General features: G+C 43.7%; 13 non-coding genes and 1 pseudogene across 13 annotated transcripts; all 14 read left to right on the top strand.

Moving 5' to 3' along the window:
• The first annotated feature begins 3,031 nt into the window (after positions 1-3,031).
• On the top strand, positions 3,032-3,220 carry LOC141226292 (U2 spliceosomal RNA). Its single transcript, XR_012293504.1, has one exon. It is a non-coding gene; the product is annotated as a U2 spliceosomal RNA (small nuclear RNA).
• A 1,121-nt stretch (positions 3,221-4,341) lies between these two features.
• On the top strand, positions 4,342-4,532 carry LOC141226482 (U2 spliceosomal RNA). The gene has a single exon (XR_012293612.1). It is a non-coding gene; the product is annotated as a U2 spliceosomal RNA (small nuclear RNA).
• Positions 4,533-5,654: 1,122 nt separating this feature from the next.
• Positions 5,655-5,845, top strand: LOC141226481 (U2 spliceosomal RNA). The gene has a single exon (XR_012293611.1). It is a non-coding gene; the product is annotated as a U2 spliceosomal RNA (small nuclear RNA).
• Positions 5,846-6,964: 1,119 nt separating this feature from the next.
• Positions 6,965-7,155, top strand: LOC141226480 (U2 spliceosomal RNA). The gene has a single exon (XR_012293610.1). It is a non-coding gene; the product is annotated as a U2 spliceosomal RNA (small nuclear RNA).
• A 1,120-nt stretch (positions 7,156-8,275) lies between these two features.
• On the top strand, positions 8,276-8,466 carry LOC141226479 (U2 spliceosomal RNA). The gene has a single exon (XR_012293609.1). It is a non-coding gene; the product is annotated as a U2 spliceosomal RNA (small nuclear RNA).
• Positions 8,467-9,586: 1,120 nt separating this feature from the next.
• On the top strand, positions 9,587-9,777 carry LOC141226478 (U2 spliceosomal RNA). The gene has a single exon (XR_012293608.1). It is a non-coding gene; the product is annotated as a U2 spliceosomal RNA (small nuclear RNA).
• Positions 9,778-10,897: 1,120 nt separating this feature from the next.
• On the top strand, positions 10,898-11,088 carry LOC141226477 (U2 spliceosomal RNA). The gene has a single exon (XR_012293607.1). It is a non-coding gene; the product is annotated as a U2 spliceosomal RNA (small nuclear RNA).
• A 1,120-nt stretch (positions 11,089-12,208) lies between these two features.
• Positions 12,209-12,399, top strand: LOC141226126 (U2 spliceosomal RNA). Its single transcript, XR_012293353.1, has one exon. It is a non-coding gene; the product is annotated as a U2 spliceosomal RNA (small nuclear RNA).
• A 1,122-nt stretch (positions 12,400-13,521) lies between these two features.
• Positions 13,522-13,637, top strand: LOC141226346 (U2 spliceosomal RNA; annotated as a pseudogene).
• A 524-nt stretch (positions 13,638-14,161) lies between these two features.
• LOC141226270 (U2 spliceosomal RNA) lies at positions 14,162-14,343 on the top strand. Its single transcript, XR_012293483.1, has one exon. It is a non-coding gene; the product is annotated as a U2 spliceosomal RNA (small nuclear RNA).
• A 1,120-nt stretch (positions 14,344-15,463) lies between these two features.
• On the top strand, positions 15,464-15,654 carry LOC141226476 (U2 spliceosomal RNA). Its single transcript, XR_012293606.1, has one exon. It is a non-coding gene; the product is annotated as a U2 spliceosomal RNA (small nuclear RNA).
• A 1,120-nt stretch (positions 15,655-16,774) lies between these two features.
• Positions 16,775-16,965, top strand: LOC141226059 (U2 spliceosomal RNA). Its single transcript, XR_012293288.1, has one exon. It is a non-coding gene; the product is annotated as a U2 spliceosomal RNA (small nuclear RNA).
• Positions 16,966-18,085: 1,120 nt separating this feature from the next.
• LOC141226025 (U2 spliceosomal RNA) lies at positions 18,086-18,276 on the top strand. Its single transcript, XR_012293255.1, has one exon. It is a non-coding gene; the product is annotated as a U2 spliceosomal RNA (small nuclear RNA).
• A 1,120-nt stretch (positions 18,277-19,396) lies between these two features.
• On the top strand, positions 19,397-19,587 carry LOC141226475 (U2 spliceosomal RNA). Its single transcript, XR_012293605.1, has one exon. It is a non-coding gene; the product is annotated as a U2 spliceosomal RNA (small nuclear RNA).
• Positions 19,588-20,057: the final 470 nt, after the last annotated feature.

Genomic DNA, 20,057 nt, shown 5'->3' with positions numbered 1-20,057 from the left:
TTGATGATTTTAGATTACAGGACTGCTGGAAGGAACTCTTGCCGGCGGATCCAGGTGTTACATGGTCCAATGGAAGAGTTTCTTCTAGAATTGATTTCATATTTGCTTCTACTGCCTTTAAACCTTGTAAATGTTTTCTTTTATCTAATTTATTCTCTGATCATAAAGTTTTATCTGTGTTTTTAGAGTTAGCAGGGGAACAAAATACCTCAAGAGGCCCATGGAGATTAAATACAACTCTCCTAGAGGATATTGATATTCAAAAGAGGTTTGTGCAGGCCTACCAGTGCTGGCAATCAAAGAGAGACCCCCGCGCCTCGATGCTGGATTGGTGGGAGAGCATTAAACCTAAGATTAAATTATTTTTTATTAAGGCAGGGAAAATGAAAGCAAAAAAGAAAAAGCAGTGGTTTTATGTTTTTAATATGAGATTACAAGTACTCTTTAAACTAAAAGAAGTTGGTATTGATGTGGATGATGATATTGCAAATCTTAAGTCTGAAATAAAAAATGCTCTTAATGAAAAAGGAAAACAAATAATTTTTAACTCCCATGTACAGCACCTGGAGGAAGGAGAGAAATGCTCCCGATTCTTCTTCAAAAAGGTAATGGGGAGGAGGGACGCAATCCTAAATCTTGAAGGTGAAAATGATATTAAGGGTATGTTAGGAAAAGCTTTTAATTTTTATCAACTTCTTTTTAACACTAAAGTTATAGATCCATCCTTTTTAGAGTATGCTATTTATTCCCTTGATTTTAAGTTAGATATTTTAGACCAGGGTATTTTATCTAGGGATCTCACCAGTGAGGAACTTTTACAGATTTTTAAAAGTTACTCCAGTGGGAAAGCCCCTGGGGAAGACGGTCTACCGATTGAGTTTTATCTGACTTTTTGGGGAATTTTAAAGAACGATATGTTTTTATTGTTTAAAGAAGCTTTTAATACTAATAAATTACCCCCATCTTGGAGGAGAGGTCTGGTATCTTTAATATATAAAAAAGGGGATAGGAGCCAACTTAAAAACTGGCGGCCTATTACGCTTTTAAACCTTGATTATAAAATTTTAGCTAAACTTATTGCAGTCCGTTTAAAACCCTTTATAGCCAAATTAATTCACCCTAACCAGGTATGTGGTGTTCCCGGAAGAACCATAGCTGAGTCCCTCAACATAATTAGGGATACCATATGGTATTCAAAAGAGAGAAGTCAAAACCTTGCTATTTTATCCTTAGACTTTGAAAAAGCTTTTGACAGGGTATCGCATGAATTTCTTTTTATGGTTCTTAAAAAAATGGCGTTTCCAGAGAAAATTTTAACCCGCATTATGCTTTTATATCATTCTTGTTTTAGTCAAATTTCTGTAAATGGGTTTTTAACGAAGGGGGTTCCTCTATTATCAGGGGTGAAACAAGGGTGCCCTCTCTCACCACTGCTCTTTATCTGTGTTATGGAACCACTATTAACCATACTGAGAAAAGATAAAGTAATTAAAGGGGTACCTATTCCCGGGAGTAGGGGTATGCAACTTAAAGCCCTAAGTTACATGGATGATGTTACCATGCTATGTCCAGATTCCACATCTCTGAGGAGGGTATTGAGAAACACACAATTTTTCTGTGAAGCCTCAGGTTTTAAATTAAATATAGATAAATGTGACTGTTTTAATGTGGGGGGATGGGACTCCTCTTTGACCCCTGGGATAGTGATACAGAAAAATCACATAAAAATTTTAGGAATTATTTTTAACCAAGCCAATGAGGGGGACCCTAACTGGGACTCTGCAATGGATAAAATAGAAAAAAAGATCTCATTGTGGAATTTAAGGAACCTTAGTATGGAAGGTAAAATTTTAATTATTAAAGCCGTTTTAATTCCCATTATGTTGTATGTTGCAATGGTGTTTCCCCCTTCCAATTTACAAATCAAGAAAGTAACAAGAATTGTTTTTATGTTTTTATGGGGTTCAAAAATGGAAAAGTTAAAAAGAGATCTGATGTACAAATGTAAATCTAATGGAGGTAAAGATGTACCCAATTTTTTTACCTTTTTCCATATAAAGTATTTCTGCTTCTGTTTTAAGGTTTTTAAATCTGATGGCATTTTTAGTTATTTTTTAAAATATGCAGCAGGAATGATTTTTAAAAGGTGGTTTAGCCTACCTTTAAGTTCTCCTGTGCTCCTGTGCCCACCTAAACAGTATGTGATACTTGAGAAAACGGTCAGACTTTTAGGTCTCCAGGAATTGGAGCCTGATATATTGGGGGACCAAAGGAAGGTATCTATTGCTTGCAGACACTCTGAGGACACAATTCCTGTCTCCAATTTTTCACAGGCAAGGTCCAAAACGGTGTGGCGAAATGTGTACGGGAAATATCTTGCAAATGTACACAAGGACCTTGCCTGGGCTATCGTCCACCAGTGCCTCCCTACCCGTGAGTTTCAACATAGGCGGGGGCTGGTGGCGAGAGCCAAATGTCCAAGAGATATATGCGGGGAAAGTGAGTCTGTATTGCATCTCTTTTGGAATTGTCATTTTGCACAGGAGGTTTGGAGAAAGGTAGGCCCACTTTTAAAATGGGCATGTGGCCTGAAAGATTTTAATCACTTTTATGTCTTTTATGGTCTTTTTAAGTGTCCAAATTTTAAACAATTCCGAGTTGCCTGGATTATTATTAATTGTTTTAAAAATGCCATGTGGAAAGTTAGAAATATTTTACTCTTCAAACATGATCATATTGATTCAACAGACTGTATAAAAATTGCTTTAAGTGAAATGTATATTTACTATCTCAGAGATAAAAAACTGTATGGAGCAAAAGAAGCGGCTTCTATGTGGTGTGTACAATTATGGAACACAATTAGTGGTAATTAAATAAACCCAAGTACATCTGTAATTATGATATTCTTAATTGTTACAATGGTTTTATGATGGTAAATTGTGTTTTTTACAAAAAACTTGAATTAATTATTATCATGTTTTATCATTTTATTGTAATGTTATAAATGTTCTTTTTTAAAACCTTTGTAAATATACTTTGGAATCAATAAAATTGCGTTGAAACCTTATCTGTTCTTATCAGTTTAATATCTGATACGTCCCCTATCTGGGGACCATATATTAAATGGATTTTTAGAACAGGGAGATGGAAAAAGAGCTTGCTCTGTCCACTCCACGCATTGACCTGGTATTGCAGTATCTCCAGGACCGGTGCACCCCTTCTTTAATGCAGTTTCTAAAATCAGAAAGAATTGAATTCAATGCTTTTTGTTCATTTTGCTTGTTTGTCGGATTTTGGGATGGACTCTTTGGCTTTGCTTTTCTTCTCCTCATTGGATTTTTCATGTTAAAAGTTGCAGAAGCCAGATGACAAGCTCATTTTGGTTCAACTTCAGCAACTGTGCATTGCATTGCCATGTAATGTAATGTAATGCAATGCTATCTATCTAGCTCTCCCTCTATACTTCCTTTTGGATAAACAGACATATTAGGCAAGCATTTTGGAGCTTTCACCTAAATAACTACAGGTGGTGAGATAAGCTGCACAATATAATTGACCTTTCAGTATATTGTTGCACACACACCATCTATTTAGCAAATGCCCTTGTTATCAACAGCAGCCTTTTAAACTCACCTGAGCTAACAGGTATGTGAGCTGGTTACTCTGCTGCGCTTAAAATTTCTTTTTTGGTTTGCTACAATGCCTTTTCTGAAACGTTGTCTCCCTCTGCTGGAACACTGACTTCTTTCATTTAATGCCTGCAGACTATAAAAGAGAAACCAACCCAAAAAGTTTGGTTGATTAGTCTGTGGCATTCTTTTAAACTGTTGCTTATGGCGGTCTCTGTGAGCTTCTCAGTGACATTCAGCCATCCAGGTATCCCGCCTGCAGTAGACGGAATGTGGCAATGGAACGCTGGCTGCGCGTGTCATAATAGGCTCTGAGCCTTTATATACCTGCGCACAGCAGCAGCCACCTTCAGTCTGCTGCTGGACAGCCAGCAGCAGCAGCAGCAGGAGAGGTAATTAATCAGCAACCCTCCTGCTAAGGGTAGACAGCTGCTCGTTCCACCCCCCCCCCCGCCTTAATTGGTTCTCCTCCCTTCCAACGGTGTTGAGGCGGGTGGGAACAGCCGGGGGTTGAGGGTACTGTGCTAAAAGAGGTGGAGTTATGCAGATCTAAAACGCGTGGATTGCAGCAGCAGCAAGCCGAAAAGTGCAGGCATGTGAGGGATCTAGAGGTTGACAGCATGTCTTCTTAACGGGAGTCCAGGTGGCCATCTCCACAAATGGACTTTTCAGAATCCTTGGGTGGCACCGTAGTCGGAAACCAATTCTGGTTATCGCTTCTCGGCCTTTTGGCTAAGATCAAGTGTAGTATCTGTTCTTATCAGTTTAATATCTGATACGTCCCCTATCTGGGGACCATATATTAAATGGATTTTTAGAACAGGGAGATGGAAAAAGAGCTTGCTCTGTCCACTCCACGCATTGACCTGGTATTGCAGTATCTCCAGGACCGGTGCACCCCTTCTTTAATGCAGTTTCTAAAATCAGAAAGAATTGAATTCAATGCTTTTTGTTCATTTTGCTTGTTTGTCGGATTTTGGGATGGACTCTTTGGCTTTGCTTTTCTTCTCCTCATTGGATTTTTCATGTTAAAAGTTGCAGAAGCCAGATGACAAGCTCATTTTGGTTCAACTTCAGCAACTGTGCATTGCATTGCCATGTAATGTAATGTAATGCAATGCTATCTATCTAGCTCTCCCTCTATACTTCCTTTTGGATAAACAGACATATTAGGCAAGCATTTTGGAGCTTTCACCTAAATAACTACAGGTGGTGAGATAAGCTGCACAATATAATTGACCTTTCAGTATATTGTTGCACACACACCATCTATTTAGCAAATGCCCTTGTTATCAACAGCAGCCTTTTAAACTCACCTGAGCTAACAGGTATGTGAGCTGGTTACTCTGCTGCGCTTAAAATTTCTTTTTTGGTTTGCTACAATGCCTTTTCTGAAACGTTGTCTCCCTCTGCTGGAACACTGACTTCTTTCATTTAATGCCTGCAGACTATAAAAGAGAAACCAACCCAAAAAGTTTGGTTGATTAGTCTGTGGCATTCTTTTAAACTGTTGCTTATGGCGGTCTCTGTGAGCTTCTCAGTGACATTCAGCCATCCAGGTATCCCGCCTGCAGTAGACGGAATGTGGCAATGGAACGCTGGCTGCGCGTGTCATAATAGGCTCTGAGCCTTTATATACCTGCGCACAGCAGCAGCCACCTTCAGTCTGCTGCTGGACAGCCAGCAGCAGCAGCAGCAGGAGAGGTAATTAATCAGCAACCCTCCTGCTAAGGGTAGACAGCTGCTCGTTCCACCCCCCCCCCCCGCCTTAATTGGTTCTCCTCCCTTCCAACGGTGTTGAGGCGGGTGGGAACAGCCGGGGGTTGAGGGTACTGTGCTAAAAGAGGTGGAGTTATGCAGATCTAAAACGCGTGGATTGCAGCAGCAGCAAGCCGAAAAGTGCAGGCATGTGAGGGATCTAGAGGTTGACAGCATGTCTTCTTAACGGGAGTCCAGGTGGCCATCTCCACAAATGGACTTTTCAGAATCCTTGGGTGGCACCGTAGTCGGAAACCAATTCTGGTTATCGCTTCTCGGCCTTTTGGCTAAGATCAAGTGTAGTATCTGTTCTTATCAGTTTAATATCTGATACGTCCCCTATCTGGGGACCATATATTAAATGGATTTTTAGAACAGGGAGATGGAAAAAGAGCTTGCTCTGTCCACTCCACGCATTGACCTGGTATTGCAGTATCTCCAGGACCGGTGCACCCCTTCTTTAATGCAGTTTCTAAAATCAGAAAGAATTGAATTCAATGCTTTTTGTTCATTTTGCTTGTTTGTCGGATTTTGGGATGGACTCTTTGGCTTTGCTTTTCTTCTCCTCATTGGATTTTTCATGTTAAAAGTTGCAGAAGCCAGATGACAAGCTCATTTTGGTTCAACTTCAGCAACTGTGCATTGCATTGCCATGTAATGTAATGTAATGCAATGCTATCTATCTAGCTCTCCCTCTATACTTCCTTTTGGATAAACAGACATATTAGGCAAGCATTTTGGAGCTTTCACCTAAATAACTACAGGTGGTGAGATAAGCTGCACAATATAATTGACCTTTCAGTATATTGTTGCACACACACCATCTATTTAGCAAATGCCCTTGTTATCAACAGCAGCCTTTTAAACTCACCTGAGCTAACAGGTATGTGAGCTGGTTACTCTGCTGCGCTTAAAATTTCTTTTTTGGTTTGCTACAATGCCTTTTCTGAAACGTTGTCTCCCTCTGCTGGAACACTGACTTCTTTCATTTAATGCCTGCAGACTATAAAAGAGAAACCAACCCAAAAAGTTTGGTTGATTAGTCTGTGGCATTCTTTTAAACTGTTGCTTATGGCGGTCTCTGTGAGCTTCTCAGTGACATTCAGCCATCCAGGTATCCCGCCTGCAGTAGACGGAATGTGGCAATGGAACGCTGGCTGCGCGTGTCATAATAGGCTCTGAGCCTTTATATACCTGCGCACAGCAGCAGCCACCTTCAGTCTGCTGCTGGACAGCCAGCAGCAGCAGCAGCAGGAGAGGTAATTAATCAGCAACCCTCCTGCTAAGGGTAGACAGCTGCTCGTTCCACCCCCCCCCACCTTAATTGGTTCTCCTCCCTTCCAACGGTGTTGAGGCGGGTGGGAACAGCCGGGGGTTGAGGGTACTGTGCTAAAAGAGGTGGAGTTATGCAGATCTAAAACGCGTGGATTGCAGCAGCAGCAAGCCGAAAAGTGCAGGCATGTGAGGGATCTAGAGGTTGACAGCATGTCTTCTTAACGGGAGTCCAGGTGGCCATCTCCACAAATGGACTTTTCAGAATCCTTGGGTGGCACCGTAGTCGGAAACCAATTCTGGTTATCGCTTCTCGGCCTTTTGGCTAAGATCAAGTGTAGTATCTGTTCTTATCAGTTTAATATCTGATACGTCCCCTATCTGGGGACCATATATTAAATGGATTTTTAGAACAGGGAGATGGAAAAAGAGCTTGCTCTGTCCACTCCACGCATTGACCTGGTATTGCAGTATCTCCAGGACCGGTGCACCCCTTCTTTAATGCAGTTTCTAAAATCAGAAAGAATTGAATTCAATGCTTTTTGTTCATTTTGCTTGTTTGTCGGATTTTGGGATGGACTCTTTGGCTTTGCTTTTCTTCTCCTCATTGGATTTTTCATGTTAAAAGTTGCAGAAGCCAGATGACAAGCTCATTTTGGTTCAACTTCAGCAACTGTGCATTGCATTGCCATGTAATGTAATGTAATGCAATGCTATCTATCTAGCTCTCCCTCTATACTTACTTTTGGATAAACAGACATATTAGGCAAGCATTTTGGAGCTTTCACCTAAATAACTACAGGTGGTGAGATAAGCTGCACAATATAATTGACCTTTCAGTATATTGTTGCACACACACCATCTATTTAGCAAATGCCCTTGTTATCAACAGCAGCCTTTTAAACTCACCTGAGCTAACAGGTATGTGCGCTGGTTACTCTGCTGCGCTTAAAATTTCTTTTTTGGTTTGCTACAATGCCTTTTCTGAAACGTTGTCTCCCTCTGCTGGAACACTGACTTCTTTCATTTAATGCCTGCAGACTATAAAAGAGAAACCAACCCAAAAAGTTTGGTTGATTAGTCTGTGGCATTCTTTTAAACTGTTGCTTATGGCGGTCTCTGTGAGCTTCTCAGTGACATTCAGCCATCCAGGTATCCCGCCTGCAGTAGACGGAATGTGGCAATGGAACGCTGGCTGCGCGTGTCATAATAGGCTCTGAGCCTTTATATACCTGCGCACAGCAGCAGCCACCTTCAGTCTGCTGCTGGACAGCCAGCAGCAGCAGCAGCAGGAGAGGTAATTAATCAGCAACCCTCCTGCTAAGGGTAGACAGCTGCTCGTTCCACCCCCCCCCCGCCTTAATTGGTTCTCCTCCCTTCCAACGGTGTTGAGGCGGGTGGGAACAGCCGGGGGTTGAGGGTACTGTGCTAAAAGAGGTGGAGTTATGCAGATCTAAAACGCGTGGATTGCAGCAGCAGCAAGCCGAAAAGTGCAGGCATGTGAGGGATCTAGAGGTTGACAGCATGTCTTCTTAACGGGAGTCCAGGTGGCCATCTCCACAAATGGACTTTTCAGAATCCTTGGGTGGCACCGTAGTCGGAAACCAATTCTGGTTATCGCTTCTCGGCCTTTTGGCTAAGATCAAGTGTAGTATCTGTTCTTATCAGTTTAATATCTGATACGTCCCCTATCTGGGGACCATATATTAAATGGATTTTTAGAACAGGGAGATGGAAAAAGAGCTTGCTCTGTCCACTCCACGCATTGACCTGGTATTGCAGTATCTCCAGGACCGGTGCACCCCTTCTTTAATGCAGTTTCTAAAATCAGAAAGAATTGAATTCAATGCTTTTTGTTCATTTTGCTTGTTTGTCGGATTTTGGGATGGACTCTTTGGCTTTGCTTTTCTTCTCCTCATTGGATTTTTCATGTTAAAAGTTGCAGAAGCCAGATGACAAGCTCATTTTGGTTCAACTTCAGCAACTGTGCATTGCATTGCCATGTAATGTAATGTAATGCAATGCTATCTATCTAGCTCTCCCTCTATACTTCCTTTTGGATAAACAGACATATTAGGCAAGCATTTTGGAGCTTTCACCTAAATAACTACAGGTGGTGAGATAAGCTGCACAATATAATTGACCTTTCAGTATATTGTTGCACACACACCATCTATTTAGCAAATGCCCTTGTTATCAACAGCAGCCTTTTAAACTCACCTGAGCTAACAGGTATGTGAGCTGGTTACTCTGCTGCGCTTAAAATTTCTTTTTTGGTTTGCTACAATGCCTTTTCTGAAACGTTGTCTCCCTCTGCTGGAACACTGACTTCTTTCATTTAATGCCTGCAGACTATAAAAGAGAAACCAACCCAAAAAGTTTGGTTGATTAGTCTGTGGCATTCTTTTAAACTGTTGCTTATGGCGGTCTCTGTGAGCTTCTCAGTGACATTCAGCCATCCAGGTATCCCGCCTGCAGTAGACGGAATGTGGCAATGGAACGCTGGCTGCGCGTGTCATAATAGGCTCTGAGCCTTTATATACCTGCGCACAGCAGCAGCCACCTTCAGTCTGCTGCTGGACAGCCAGCAGCAGCAGCAGCAGGAGAGGTAATTAATCAGCAACCCTCCTGCTAAGGGTAGACAGCTGCTCGTTCCACCCCCCCCCCGCCTTAATTGGTTCTCCTCCCTTCCAACGGTGTTGAGGCGGGTGGGAACAGCCGGGGGTTGAGGGTACTGTGCTAAAAGAGGTGGAGTTATGCAGATCTAAAACGCGTGGATTGCAGCAGCAGCAAGCCGAAAAGTGCAGGCATGTGAGGGATCTAGAGGTTGACAGCATGTCTTCTTAACGGGAGTCCAGGTGGCCATCTCCACAAATGGACTTTTCAGAATCCTTGGGTGGCACCGTAGTCGGAAACCAATTCTGGTTATCGCTTCTCGGCCTTTTGGCTAAGATCAAGTGTAGTATCTGTTCTTATCAGTTTAATATCTGATACGTCCCCTATCTGGGGACCATATATTAAATGGATTTTTAGAACAGGGAGATGGAAAAAGAGCTTGCTCTGTCCACTCCACGCATTGACCTGGTATTGCAGTATCTCCAGGACCGGTGCACCCCTTCTTTAATGCAGTTTCTAAAATCAGAAAGAATTGAATTCAATGCTTTTTGTTCATTTTGCTTGTTTGTCGGATTTTGGGATGGACTCTTTGGCTTTGCTTTTCTTCTCCTCATTGGATTTTTCATGTTAAAAGTTGCAGAAGCCAGATGACAAGCTCATTTTGGTTCAACTTCAGCAACTGTGCATTGCATTGCCATGTAATGTAATGTAATGCAATGCTATCTATCTAGCTCTCCCTCTATACTTCCTTTTGGATAAACAGACATATTAGGCAAGCATTTTGGAGCTTTCACCTAAATAACTACAGGTGGTGAGATAAGCTGCACAATATAATTGACCTTTCAGTATATTGTTGCACACACACCATCTATTTAGCAAATGCCCTTGTTATCAACAGCAGCCTTTTAAACTCACCTGAGCTAACAGGTATGTGAGCTGGTTACTCTGCTGCGCTTAAAATTTCTTTTTTGGTTTGCTACAATGCCTTTTCTGAAACGTTGTCTCCCTCTGCTGGAACACTGACTTCTTTCATTTAATGCCTGCAGACTATAAAAGAGAAACCAACCCAAAAAGTTTGGTTGATTAGTCTGTGGCATTCTTTTAAACTGTTGCTTATGGCGGTCTCTGTGAGCTTCTCAGTGACATTCAGCCATCCAGGTATCCCGCCTGCAGTAGACGGAATGTGGCAATGGAACGCTGGCTGCGCGTGTCATAATAGGCTCTGAGCCTTTATATACCTGCGCACAGCAGCAGCCACCTTCAGTCTGCTGCTGGACAGCCAGCAGCAGCAGCAGCAGGAGAGGTAATTAATCAGCAACCCTCCTGCTAAGGGTAGACAGCTGCTCGTTCCACCCCCCCCCCGCCTTAATTGGTTCTCCTCCCTTCCAACGGTGTTGAGGCGGGTGGGAACAGCCGGGGGTTGAGGATACTGTGCTAAAAGAGGTGGAGTTATGCAGATCTAAAACGCGTGGATTGCAGCAGCAGCAAGCCGAAAAGTGCAGGCATGTGAGGGATCTAGAGGTTGACAGCATGTCTTCTTAACGGGAGTCCAGGTGGCCATCTCCACAAATGGACTTTTCAGAATCCTTGGGTGGCACCGTAGTCGGAAACCAATTCTGGTTATCGCTTCTCGGCCTTTTGGCTAAGATCAAGTGTAGTATCTGTTCTTATCAGTTTAATATCTGATACGTCCCCTATCTGGGGACCATATATTAAATGGATTTTTAGAACAGGGAGATGGAAAAAGAGCTTGCTCTGTCCACTCCACGCATTGACCTGGTATTGCAGTATCTCCAGGACCGGTGCACCCCTTCTTTAATGCAGTTTCTAAAATCAGAAAGAATTGAATTCAATGCTTTTTGTTCATTTTGCTTGTTTGTCGGATTTTGGGATGGACTCTTTGGCTTTGCTTTTCTTCTCCTCATTGGATTTTTCATGTTAAAAGTTGCAGAAGCCAGATGACAAGCTCATTTTGGTTCAACTTCAGCAACTGTGCATTGCATTGCCATGTAATGTAATGTAATGCAATGCTATCTATCTAGCTCTCCCTCTATACTTCCTTTTGGATAAACAGACATATTAGGCAAGCATTTTGGAGCTTTCACCTAAATAACTACAGGTGGTGAGATAAGCTGCACAATATAATTGACCTTTCAGTATAATGTTGCACACACACCATCTATTTAGCAAATGCCCTTGTTATCAACAGCAGCCTTTTAAACTCACCTGAGCTAACAGGTATGTGAGCTGGTTACTCTGCTGCGCTTAAAATTTCTTTTTTGGTTTGCTACAATGCCTTTTCTGAAACGTTGTCTCCCTCTGCTGGAACACTGACTTCTTTCATTTAATGCCTGCAGACTATAAAAGAGAAACCAACCCAAAAAGTTTGGTTGATTAGTCTGTGGCATTCTTTTAAACTGTTGCTTATGGCGGTCTCTGTGAGCTTCTCAGTGACATTCAGCCATCCAGGTATCCCGCCTGCAGTAGACGGAATGTGGCAATGGAACGCTGGCTGCGCGTGTCATAATAGGCTCTGAGCCTTTATATACCTGCGCACAGCAGCAGCCACCTTCAGTCTGCTGCTGGACAGCCAGCAGCAGCAGCAGCAGGAGAGGTAATTAATCAGCAACCCTCCTGCTAAGGGTAGACAGCTGCTCGTTCCACCCCCCCCCCGCCTTAATTGGTTCTCCTCCCTTCCAACGGTGTTGAGGCGGGTGGGAACAGCCGGGGGTTGAGGGTACTGTGCTAAAAGAGGTGGAGTTATGCAGATCTAAAACGCGTGGATTGCAGCAGCAGCAAGCCGAAAAGTGCAGGCATGTGAGGGATCTAGAGGTTGACAGCATGTCTTCTTAACGGGAGTCCAGGTGGCCATCTCCACAAATGGACTTTTCAGAATCCTTGGGTGGCACCGTAGTCGGAAACCAATTCTGGTTATCGCTTCTCGGCCTTTTGGCTAAGATCAAGTGTAGTATCTGTTCTTATCAGTTTAATATCTGATACGTCCCCTATCTGGGGACCATATATTAAATGGATTTTTAGAACAGGGAGATGGAAAAAGAGCTTGCTCTGTCCACTCCACGCATTGAACTGGTATTGCAGTATCTCCAGGACCGGTGCACCCCTTCTTTAATGCAGTTTCTAAAATCAGAAAGAATTGAATTCAATGCTTTTTGTTCATTTTGCTTGTTTGTCGGATTTTGGGATGGACTCTTTGGCTTTGCTTTTCTTCTCCTCATTGGATTTTTCATGTTAAAAGTTGCAGAAGCCAGATGACAAGCTCATTTTGGTTCAACTTCAGCAACTGTGCATTGCATTGCCATGTAATGTAATGTAATGCAATGCTATCTATCTAGCTCTCCCTCTATACTTCCTTTTGGATAAACAGACATATTAGGCAAGCATTTTGGAGCTTTCACCTAAATAACTACAGGTGGTGAGATAAGCTGCACAATATAATTGACCTTTCAGTATATTGTTGCACACACACCATCTATTTAGCAAATGCCCTTGTTATCAACAGCAGCCTTTTAAACTCACCTGAGCTAACAGGTATGTGAGCTGGTTACTCTGCTGCGCTTAAAATTTCTTTTTTGGTTTGCTACAATGCCTTTTCTGAAACGTTGTCTCCCTCTGCTGGAACACTGAATTCTTTCATTTAATGCCTGCAGACTATAAAAGAGAAACCAACCCAAAAAGTTTGGTTGATTAGTCTGTGGCATTCTTTTAAACTGTTGCTTATGGCGGTCTCTGTGAGCTTCTCAGTGACATTCAGCCATCCAGGTATCCCGCCTGCAGTAGACGGAATGTGGCAATGGAACGCTGGCTGCGCGTGTCATAATAGGCTCTGAGCCTTTATATACCTGCGCACAGCAGCAGCCACCTTCAGTCTGCTGCTGGACAGCCAGCAGCAGCAGCAGCAGGAGAGGTAATTAATCAGCAACCCTCCTGCTAAGGGTAGACAGCTGCTCGTTCCACCCCCCCCCCCCGCCTTAATTGGTTCTCCTCCCTTCCAACGGTGTTGAGGCGGGTGGGAACAGCCGGGGGTTGAGGGTACTGTGCTAAAAGAGGTGGAGTTATGCAGATCTAAAACGCGTGGATTGCAGCAGCAGCAAGCCGAAAAGTGCAGGCATGTGAGGGATCTAGAGGTTGACAGCATGTCTTCTTAACGGGAGTCCAGGTGGCCATCTCCACAAATGGACTTTTCAGAATCCTTGGGTGGCACCGTAGTCGGAAATCAATTCTGGTTATCGCTTCTCGGCCTTTTGGCTAAGATCAAGTGTAGTATCTTTTGAAAAGGCAGTTTTGTCCTTGGGCTGCCCTAGTAAATTGATGCATATTACACACTGGTTTGGTGCACTTGTTAGTACGCCAGGTGGCTCATAGAGTTATCTGATGGAAAACATGGCCCTCCAGGATCGAAGTCACTAGGCTGTGTAAGTGTGAGGGCTTTGGAGCAATGTGCCCCAGGAGTAGGCGCCCTGGTGGGAGTCCAAGCTTACTGGGACTGGGAACCCCAGAAAGACTTGGCTTCGTAGCACGCCGCACCTTTGCCAATCATACTTTCTGAGCAACCCCCCCTATTCCTGGCCTCCGGGCTAGGAAGGGGAATTTTTATAAACCCGGTCGGAGGTCCGGTCAGCTTTGGGCTGAGAAACCAACACAGGCTCCAGCTCCACTAGGGTGGCAGCCTAGATGGAAGCTGGGAGCACGAAAACGGCTCTTCTCCGGCTTCGGCTAGGGAGAGCATCGGAGATCCCTGACCCTCGCTGTGGCCTTCTGGCTCGGAGGGATGGGGATGGTTTATTGGGGACCCTCTCCTCCGGGAAGGGTCCACATGAATCCTCGCCTCGTGCGCTGTTTTGGTGTGACTTCGGTCACATTTTTCAGTGCCTTGGATGCACCTTCAATCAAAAAATCTGTTCTTATCAGTTTAATATCTGATACGTCCCCTATCTGGGGACCATATATTAAATGGATTTTTAGAACAGGGAGATGGAAAAAGAGCTTGCTCTGTCCACTCCACGCATTGACCTGGTATTGCAGTATCTCCAGGACCGGTGCACCCCTTCTTTAATGCAGTTTCTAAAATCAGAAAGAATTGAATTCAATGCTTTTTGTTCATTTTGCTTGTTTGTCGGATTTTGGGATGGACTCTTTGGCTTTGCTTTTCTTCTCCTCATTGGATTTTTCATGTTAAAAGTTGCAGAAGCCAGATGACAAGCTCATTTTGGTTCAACTTCAGCAACTGTGCATTGCATTGCCATGTAATGTAATGTAATGCAATGCTATCTATCTAGCTCTCCCTCTATACTTCCTTTTGGATAAACAGACATATTAGGCAAGCATTTTGGAGCTTTCACCTAAATAACTACAGGTGGTGAGATAAGCTGCACAATATAATTGACCTTTCAGTATATTGTTGCACACACACCATCTATTTAGCCAATGCCCTTGTTATCAACAGCAGCCTTTTAAACTCACCTGAGCTAACAGGTATGTGAGCTGGTTACTCTGCTGCGCTTAAAATTTCTTTTTTGGTTTGCTACAATGCCTTTTCTGAAACGTTGTCTCCCTCTGCTGGAACACTGACTTCTTTCATTTAATGCCTGCAGACTATAAAAGAGAAACCAACCCAAAAAGTTTGGTTGATTAGTCTGTGGCATTCTTTTAAACTGTTGCTTATGGCGGTTTCTGTGAGCTTCTCAGTGACATTCAGCCATCCAGGTATCCCGCCTGCAGTAGACGGAATGTGGCAATGGAACGCTGGCTGCGCGTGTCATAATAGGCTCTGAGCCTTTATATACCTGCGCACAGCAGCAACCACCTTCAGTCTGCTGCTGGACAGCCAGCAGCAGCAGCAGCAGGAGAGGTAATTAATCAGCAACCCTCCTGCTAAGGGTAGACAGCTGCTCGTTCCACCCCCCCCCCGCCTTAATTGGTTCTCCTCCCTTCCAACGGTGTTGAGGCGGGTGGGAACAGCCGGGGGTTGAGGGTACTGTGCTAAAAGAGGTGGAGTTATGCAGATCTAAAACGCGTGGATTGCAGCAGCAGCAAGCCGAAAAGTGCAGGCATGTGAGGGATCTAGAGGTTGACAGCATGTCTTCTTAACGGGAGTCCAGGTGGCCATCTCCACAAATGGACTTTTCAGAATCCTTGGGTGGCACCGTAGTCGGAAACCAATTCTGGTTATCGCTTCTCGGCCTTTTGGCTAAGATCAAGTGTAGTATCTGTTCTTATCAGTTTAATATCTGATACGTCCCCTATCTGGGGACCATATATTAAATGGATTTTTAGAACAGGGAGATGGAAAAAGAGCTTGCTCTGTCCACTCCACGCATTGACCTGGTATTGCAGTATCTCCAGGACCGGTGCACCCCTTCTTTAATGCAGTTTCTAAAATCAGAAAGAATTGAATTCAATGCTTTTTGTTCATTTTGCTTGTTTGTCGGATTTTGGGATGGACTCTTTGGCTTTGCTTTTCTTCTCCTCATTGGATTTTTCATGTTAAAAGTTGCAGAAGCCAGATGACAAGCTCATTTTGGTTCAACTTCAGCAACTGTGCATTGCATTGCCATGTAATGTAATGTAATGCAATGCTATCTATCTAGCTCTCCCTCTATACTTCCTTTTGGATAAACAGACATATTAGGCAAGCATTTTGGAGCTTTCACCTAAATAACTACAGGTGGTGAGATAAGCTGCACAATATAATTGACCTTTCAGTATATTGTTGCACACACACCATCTATTTAGCAAATGCCCTTGTTATCAACAGCAGCCTTTTAAACTCACCTGAGCTAACAGGTATGTGAGCTGGTTACTCTGCTGCGCTTAAAATTTCTTTTTTGGTTTGCTACAATGCCTTTTCTGAAATGTTGTCTCCCTCTGCTGGAACACTGACTTCTTTCATTTAATGCCTGCAGACTATAAAAGAGAAACCAACCCAAAAAGTTTGGTTGATTAGTCTGTGGCATTCTTTTAAACTGTTGCTTATGGCGGTCTCTGTGAGCTTCTCAGTGACATTCAGCCATCCAGGTATCCCGCCTGCAGTAGACGGAATGTGGCAATGGAACGCTGGCTGCGCGTGTCATAATAGGCTCTGAGCCTTTATATACCTGCGCACAGCAGCAGCCACCTTCAGTCTGCTGCTGGACAGCCAGCAGCAGCAGCAGCAGGAGAGGTAATTAATCAGCGACCCTCCTGCTAAGGGTAGACAGCTGCTCGTTCCACCCCCCCCCCGCCTTAATTGGTTCTCCTCCCTTCCAACGGTGTTGAGGCGGGTGGGAACAGCCGGGGGTTGAGGGTACTGTGCTAAAAGAGGTGGAGTTATGCAGATCTAAAACGCGTGGATTGCAGCAGCAGCAAGCCGAAAAGTGCAGGCATGTGAGGGATCTAGAGGTTGACAGCATGTCTTCTTAACGGGAGTCCAGGTGGCCATCTCCACAAATGGACTTTTCAGAATCCTTGGGTGGCACCGTAGTCGGAAAAAAATTCTGGTTATCGCTTCTCGGCCTTTTGGCTAAGATCAAGTGTAGTATCTGTTCTTATCAGTTTAATATCTGATACGTCCCCTATCTGGGGACCATATATTAAATGGATTTTTAGAACAGGGAGATGGAAAAAGAGCTTGCTCTGTCCACTCCCCGCATTGACCTGGTATTGCAGTATCTCCAGGACCGGTGCACCCCTTCTTTAATGCAGTTTCTAAAATCAGAAAGAATTGAATTCAATGCTTTTTGTTCATTTTGCTTGTTTGTCGGATTTTGGGATGGACTCTTTGGCTTTGCTTTTCTTCTCCTCATTGGATTTTTCATGTTAAAAGTTGCAGAAGCCAGATGACAAGCTCATTTTGGTTCAACTTCAGCAACTGTGCATTGCATTGCCATGTAATGTAATGTAATGCAATGCTATCTATCTAGCTCTCCCTCTATACTTCCTTTTGGATAAACAGACATATTAGGCAAGCATTTTGGAGCTTTCACCTAAATAACTACAGGTGGTGAGATAAGCTGCACAATATAATTGACCTTTCAGTATATTGTTGCACACACACCATCTATTTAGCAAATGCCCTTGTTATCAACAGCAGCCTTTTAAACTCACCTGAGCTAACAGGTATGTGAGCTGGTTACTCTGCTGCGCTTAAAATTTCTTTTTTGGTTTGCTACAATGCCTTTTCTGAAACGTTGTCTCCCTCTGCTGGAACACTGACTTCTTTCATTTAATGCCTGCAGACTATAAAAGAGAAACCAACCCAAAAAGTTTGGTTGATTAGTCTGTGGCATTCTTTTAAACTGTTGCTTATGGCGGTCTCTGTGAGCTTCTCAGTGACATTCAGCCATCCAGGTATCCCGCCTGCAGTAGACGGAATGTGGCAATGGAACGCTGGCTGCGCGTGTCATAATAGGCTCTGAGCCTTTATATAGCTGCGCACAGCAGCAGCCACCTTCAGTCTGCTGCTGGACAGCCAGCAGCAGCAGCAGCAGGAGAGGTAATTAATCAGCAACCCTCCTGCTAAGGGTAGACAGCTGCTCGTTCCACCCCCCCCCCGCCTTAATTGGTTCTCCTCCCTTCCAACGGTGTTGAGGCGGGTGGGAACAGCCGGGGGTTGAGGGTACTGTGCTAAAAGAGGTGGAGTTATGCAGATCTAAAACGCGTGGATTGCAGCAGCAGCAAGCCGAAAAGTGCAGGCATGTGAGGGATCTAGAGGTTGACAGCATGTCTTCTTAACGGGAGTCCAGGTGGCCATCTCCACAAATGGACTTTTCAGAATCCTTGGGTGGCACCGTAGTCGGAAACCAATTCTGGTTATCGCTTCTCGGCCTTTTGGCTAAGATCAAGTGTAGTATCTGTTCTTATCAGTTTAATATCTGATACGTCCCCTACCTGGGGACCATATATTAAATGGATTTTTAGAACAGGGAGATGGAAAAAGAGCTTGCTCTGTCCACTCCACGCATTGACCTGGTATTGCAGTATCTCCAGGACCGGTGCACCCCTTCTTTAATGCAGTTTCTAAAATCAGAAAGAATTGAATTCAATGCTTTTTGTTCATTTTGCTTGTTTGTCGGATTTTGGGATGGACTCTTTGGCTTTGCTTTTCTTCTCCTCATTGGATTTTTCATGTTAAAAGTTGCAGAAGCCAGATGACAAGCTCATTTTGGTTCAACTTCAGCAACTGTGCATTGCATTGCCATGTAATGTAATGTAATGCAATGCTATCTATCTAGCTCTCCCTCTATACTTCCTTTTGGATAAACAGGCATATTAGGCAAGCATTTTGGAGCTTTCACCTAAATAACTACAGGTGGTGAGATAAGCTGCACAATATAATTGACCTTTCAGTATATTGTTGCACACACACCATCTATTTAGCAAATGCCCTTGTTATCAACAGCAGCCTTTTAAACTCACCTGAGCTAACAGGTATGTGAGCTAGTTACTCTGCTGCGCTTAAAATTTCTTTTTTGGTTTGCTACAATGCCTTTTCTGAAACGTTGTCTCCCTCTGCTGGAACACTGACTTCTTTCATTTAATGCCTGCAGACTATAAAAGAGAAACCAACCCAAAAAGTTTGGTTGATTAGTCTGTGGCATTCTTTTAAACTGTTGCTTATGGCGGTCTCTGTGAGCTTCTCAGTGACATTCAGCCATCCAGGTATCCCGCCTGCAGTAGACGGAATGTGGCAATGGAACGCTGGCTGCGCGTGTCATAATAGGCTCTGAGCCTTTATATACCTGCGCACAGCAGCAGCCACCTTCAGTCTGCTGCTGGACAGCCAGCAGCAGCAGCAGCAGGAGAGGTAATTAATCAGCAACCCTCCTGCTAAGGGTAGACAGCTGCTCGTTCCACCCCCCCCCCGCCTTAATTGGTTCTCCTCCCTTCCAACGGTGTTGAGGCGGGTGGGAACAGCCGGGGGTTGAGGGTACTGTGCTAAAAGAGGTGGAGTTATGCAGATCTAAAACGCGTGGATTGCAGCAGCAGCAAGCCGAAAAGTGCAGGCATGTGAGGGATCTAGAGGTTGACAGCATGTCTTCTTAACGGGAGTCCAGGTGGCCATCTCCACAAATGGACTTTTCAGAATCCTTGGGTGGCACCGTAGTCGGAAACCAATTCTGGTTATCGCTTCTCGGCCTTTTGGCTAAGATCAAGTGTAGTATCTGTTCTTATCAGTTTAATATCTGATACGTCCCCTATCTGGGGACCATATATTAAATGGATTTTTAGAACAGGGAGATGGAAAAAGAGCTTGCTCTGTCCACTCCACGCATTGACCTGGTATTGCAGTATCTCCAGGACCGGTGCACCCCTTCTTTAATGCAGTTTCTAAAATCAGAAAGAATTGAATTCAATGCTTTTTGTTCATTTTGCTTGTTTGTCGGATTTTGGGATGAACTCTTTGGCTTTGCTTTTCTTCTCCTCATTGGATTTTTCATGTTAAAAGTTGCAGAAGCCAGATGACAAGCTCATTTTGGTTCAACTTCAGCAACTGTGCATTGCATTGCCATGTAATGTAATGTAATGCAATGCTATCTATCTAGCTCTCCCTCTATACTTCCTTTTGGATAAACAGACATATTAGGCAAGCATTTTGGAGCTTTCACCTAAATAACTACAGGTGGTGAGATAAGCTGCACAATATAATTGACCTTTCAGTATATTGTTGCACACACACCATCTATTTAGCAAATGCCCTTGTTATCAACAGCAGCCTTTTAAACTCACCTGAGCTAACAGGTATGTGAGCTGGTTACTCTGCTGCGCTTAAAATTTCTTTTTTGG

The sequence above is a fragment of the Phyllobates terribilis genome, unplaced genomic scaffold (assembly GCF_046119375.1).
Source record: "Phyllobates terribilis strain yellow unplaced genomic scaffold, ASM4611937v1 Scaffold_414__1_contigs__length_1644244, whole genome shotgun sequence".
Classification (NCBI taxonomy): domain Eukaryota; kingdom Metazoa; phylum Chordata; class Amphibia; order Anura; family Dendrobatidae; genus Phyllobates; species Phyllobates terribilis.
This window is presented reverse-complemented; position numbering and strand designations above follow the sequence as displayed.